Source organism: Oncorhynchus kisutch, linkage group LG7 (genome assembly GCF_002021735.2).
Source record: "Oncorhynchus kisutch isolate 150728-3 linkage group LG7, Okis_V2, whole genome shotgun sequence".
NCBI lineage: Eukaryota > Metazoa > Chordata > Actinopteri > Salmoniformes > Salmonidae > Oncorhynchus > Oncorhynchus kisutch.
The window spans coordinates 55,022,005-55,027,527 of record NC_034180.2 but is presented as its reverse complement, the minus strand read 5'-3'; positions in this window follow the sequence as shown (position 1 = coordinate 55,027,527).

The following is a 5,523-nucleotide window of genomic DNA, read 5'->3' as shown; positions in this document are numbered from 1 at the left end:
TGGGAACTTCCTGCCTGCCCGCCCCTTTTAATGGATGGGTTGAATGGGAACTTCCTGCCTGCCCGCCCCTTTTAATGGATGGGTTGAATGGGAACTTCCTGCCTGCCCGCCCCTTTTAATGGATGGGTTGAATGGGAACTTCCTGCCTGCCCGCCCCTTTTAATGGATGGGTTGAATGGGAACTTCCTGCCTGCCTGCCCCTTTTAATGGATGGGTTGAATGGGAACTTCCTGTCTGCCTGCCCCTTTTAATGGATGGGTTGAATGGGAACTTCCTGCCTGCACGCCCCTTTTAATGGATGGGTTGAATGGGAACTTCCTGCCTGCACGCCCCTTTTAATGGATGGGTTGAATGGGAACTTCCTGCCCGCCCCTTTTAATGGATGGGTTGAATGGGAACTTCCTGCCTGCCCGCCCATTTTAATGGATGGGTTGAATGGGAACTTCCTGCCTGCACGCCCCTTTTAATGGATGGGTTGAACTTCCTGCCTGCCCGCCCCTTTTAATGGATGGGTTGAACTTCCTGCCTGCCCACCCCTTTTAATGGATGGGTTGAATGGGAACTTCCTGCTTGCCCGCCCCTTTTAATGGATGCCAAGTTCATTTGATTGTTATCCACAGCACAGCACTTAGATGTCAATCTTTCAAGTTCAGTTTAGCTTAGCTTGCTAGCAAAGCGATTCACATTTCTCGCTAGCTAACCAAATGACACCTGCCTCTCTAGCTGTAGCCGACGAAAAACGATATGAGGGGAAAAAGTTGGCCACACCCACTCATCTAATGACATGACATCTTCCCAGCAACTAGTTAACTAACATCAGGCTCCGTGTTTTTAGATTTCTTAATGAATGGCTATATAAATAGATACGCTAGCCTTATTAGCCATGTAAATGACTTGTGATCATTGCTCCTGCTAGTTTGATTGTATTGACATTCCCAGTCTTAGTTAAAGTCATCCGTTTTTGTCAAATGTCGAGTCTTTGACACTGAAACGGTGCATACCGATTGTTTAGAGGTGGCAAACAATGTACCAGGCCAGCTGTGATTTACAACCTGATCGTAATATGTTTTGGACCACCGAGAAATGTATTGGTGAATTATATTAATCATGCATTGAACGGCATCCATCTATTCTGACAGCAATGCCTTACTGTACGTCACGGAATAGAACCTATTTTTAAAACCTCTTATAAAGTCGGTTTCCTGGGGATAAACAGGGAACTTGATATTACGATTGTCTGTTTGTTTCATATCTGCAAAGTCATTAAAATGCTGTCAGTTCCACTTTAAATCCAGACTACTGTGCTGTGTTTAAATCTAAACTGCCTGTTGTTCTGTGTTCAAAGGTTTTTCACTAGGACTTATTACACATGCACTTACACTCACACACACACACACACACACACACACACACACACACACACACACACACACACACACACACACACACACACACACACACACACACACACACACACACACACACACACACACAGGCTCAGCCCTAAGCCATAGCAAAGGCACCTTCAGAGAGAGTGATAGAACACATTTCTTGGAACTGATGAGATTTTGGTTCAAATTACATCCCATAATTCATTATCTCCACATTCCTCCTGCTGTATGACTGTGGCTGCGTCCCAGATTGCACATTATTTCCTACTTAGTGCACTATTGTTGACCAGGGCCCATAGGGTTCTGGTTAAAATAGAACTTGATATTTGGTATTTATTTGTGAATAGGATGCCATTTGGGATGTCTAGGGGAGAGCCAGGACCAAAGCAACACGGGGAGAAAGTAACATGTTCTCAGATAAGACAGAAGCTGGAATGACATAGTGAAGTCAGCATGTTCCTAATGTAACAGTATAACTTTAGACCGTCCCCTCGCCCATACCCGGGCGCGAACCATGGACCCTCTGCACACATCAACAACAGTCAAAGTATTGTGTTAGCCTGGGAGAAGTATCATGCTAACTAGTCTTGGGTGTTAGACTGGGAGAAGTATCGGTTTAGCCTAGGAGAAGTACCATGCTAGCTAGTCTTGGGTGTTAGCCTGGGAGAAGTATCGTGTTAGCCTGGGAGAAGTATCATGCTAGCTAGTCTTGAGTGTTAGACTGGGAGAAGTATCGGTTTAGCCTAGGAGAAGTACCATGCTAGCTAGTCTTGGGTGTTAGCCTGGGAGAAGTATCGTGTTAGCCTGGGAGAAGTATCATGCTAGCTAGTCTTGAGTGTTAGACTGGGAGAAGTATCGGTTTAGCCTAGGAGAAGTACCATGCTAGCTAGTCTTGGGTGTTAGCCTGGGAGAAGTATCATGCTAGCTAGTCTTGGGTGTTAGCCTGGGAGAAGTATCGTGTTATCCTGGGAGAAGTATCGTGTTAGCCTGGGCGAAGTATTATGAAGTATCATGAGCACCTGAATAGTAGGGCTACTATTCTATCAAGACACGAGGAGCACATGACAAAGCCAATCAGGTGCTGCAGCTGTCCAAGCATGAATAGTCATTAAAAATGGTTTGAAAGATATCCCACAACATTCTCATTAAAGAGAGATGGAAAATGATGGTCAATATAGCTATTATGTCATCCACTGTAGTCACATTAAGATTGTAAGGCAAAATACAGTAGTTACGCAGCATTGTGATGTTGACGCATGGTTCATTTTCATACATTTCAAACCTATAGCATTAACTATTTACATCGACACAAACATGAAATGATGTCTGACATTTGTTGAAAGTAATGAGCGTTACAAACCAGATACATGGAGATAAGACCGATATTGTAAACTTCTCGCCAGCTGTTACTTCCTTCCCAAGGCTGTGTTACTTCCTTCCCAAAGCTGTGTTACTTCCTACCCAGGGCTGTGTTACTTCCTTCCCAGGGCTGTGTTACTTCCTTCCCAAGGCTGTGTTACTTCCTTCCCAGGGCTGTGTTACTTCCTTCCCAAGGCTGTGTTACTTCCTTCCCAGGGCTGTGTTACTTCCTACCCAGGGCTGTGTTACTTCCCTCCCAAGGCTGTGTTACTTCCTACCCAGGGCTGTGTTACTTCCTTCCCAAGGCTGTGTTACTTCCTTCCCAGGGCTGTGTTACTTCCTTCACAGGGCTGTGATACTTCCTTCCCAAGGCTGTGTTACTTCCTTCCCAGGGCTGTGTTACTTCCTTCCCAGGGCTGTGTTACTTCCTACCCAGGGCTGTGTTACTTCCTTCCCAGGGCTGTGTTACTTCCTTCCCAAGGCTGTGTTACTTCCTTCCCAGGGCTGTGTTATTTCCTACCCAGGGCTGTGTTACTTCCCTCCCAAGGCTGTGTTACTTCCTACCCAGGGCTGTGTTACTTCCCTCCCAAGGCTGTGTTACTTCCTACCCAGGGCTGTGTTACTTCCTTCCCAAGGCTGTGTTACTTCCTTCCCAGGGCTGTGTTACTTCCTTCACAGGGCTGTGATACTTCCTTCCCAAGGCTGTGTTACTTCCTTCCCAGGGCTGTGTTACTTCCTTCCCAGGGCTGTGTTACTTCCTACCCAGGGCTGTGTTACTTCCTTCCCAGGGCTGTGTTACTTCCTTCCCAAGGCTGTGTTACTTCCTTCCCAGGGCTGTGTTATTTCCTACCCAGGGCTGTGTTACTTCCCTCCCAAGGCTGTGTTACTTCCTACCCAGGGCTGTGTTACTTCCTTCCCAAGGCTGTGTTACTTCCTTCCCAGGGCTGTGTTACTTCCTTCACAGGGCTGTGATACTTCCTTCCCAAGGCTGTGTTACTTCCTTCCCAGGGCTGTGTTACTTCCTTCCCAGGGCTGTGTTACTTCCTACCCAGGGCTGTGTTACTTCCTTCCCAGGGCTGTGTTACTTCCTTCCCAAGGCTGTGTTACTTCCTTCCCAAGGCTGTGTTACTTCCTACCCAGGGCTGTGTTACTTCCTTCCCAGGGCTGTGTTACTTCCTACCCAGGGCTGTGTTACTTCCCTCCCAGGGCTGTGTTACTTCCTACCCAGGGCTGTGTTACTTCCTTCCCAAGGCTGTTTTACTTCCTACCCAGGGCTGTGTTACTTCCTACCCAGGGCTGTGTTACTTCCTTCCCAGGGCTGTGTTACTTCCTTCCCAGGGCTGTGTTACTTCCTTCCCAAGGCTGTGTTACTTCCTTCCCAGGGCTGTGTTACTTCCTTCCCAGGGCTGTGTTACTTCCTTCCCAAGGCTGTGTTACTTCCCTCCCAGGGCTGTGTTACTTCCTTCCCAGGGCTGTGTTACTTCCCTCCCAGGGCTGTGTTACTTCCTTCCCAGGGCTGTGTTACTTCCCTCCCAGGGCTGTGTTACTTCCTTCCCAGGGGTGTGTTACTCCCCTCCCAAGGCTGTGTTACTTCCTTCCCAGGGCTGTGTTACTTCCCTCCCAGGGCTGTGTTACTTCCTTCCCAAGGCTGTGTTACTTCCTTCCCAGGGCTGTGTTACTTCATTCCCAGGGCTGTGTTACTTCCTTCCCAGGGCTGTGTTACTTCCCTAACCCTAACCCTAACCCTAACCCTAACCCTGTCTTTATTTAAACAGGAAGTCACCTTGTAGACCAGGGTCTTTATATCTTTATTTAAACAGGAAGTCACCCTGTAGACCAGGGTCTTTATATCTTTATTTAAACAGGAAGTCACCTTGTAGACCAGGGTATTTATTTGATATCTTTATTTAAAAAGGAAGTCACCTTGTAGACCAGGGTCTTTGTATCTGTATTTAAACAGGAAGTCACCTTGTAGACCAGGGTCTTTATATCTTTATTTAAACAGGAAGTCACCCTGTAGACCAGGGTCTTTATATCTTTATTTAAACAGGAAGTCACCCTGTAGACCAGGGTCTTTATATCTTTATTTAAACAGGAAGTCACCTTGTAGACCAGGGTATTTATTTGATATCTTTATTTAAAAAGGAAGTCACCTTGTAGACCAGGGTCTTTGTATCTGTATTTAAACAGGAAGTCACCTTGTAGACCAGGGTCTTTATATATTTATTTAAACAGGAAGTCACCTTGTAGACCAGGGTATTTATTTGATATCTTTATTTCAACAGGAAGTCACCTGTGTACAAGCTACAGTATTGCAGAGGTCTGTTGGTCCAAAACTATAAACTCATTCTAAAGGAGTGGAGAGTGAGGGGGGGGTGGTAGAGTGGGACAAGTGTACACTGTACAGTATTGCAGACTTGCACTCCTCAGCTCAAAGGGGGCTGGAGGAAGGGAGGAAGGAAAACGTTACACTCCCTTCTCTGCCCTAATCCCCCATGCGCCCTGAATCAACTTAGTCCAATGCAGGTCCCACCAGCCCCGAAGACTGGATACGCACCCGAAATGGCAATCTATTCACACTAGTTCTGAACAGAGCCCTATGGGCCCACGTTTTAGGGAATGGGTTGCCATTTGGGATTCATTCTTACTGTACTATGGGCCCCAAAAATATAATTGGTTGGCTGGTGACATATGGGGTTATTTAACCAGGTAGTGGTCACATTGATGTTACCATATCGTATTTAAACAGGTAGTGGTCACATTGATGTTAACA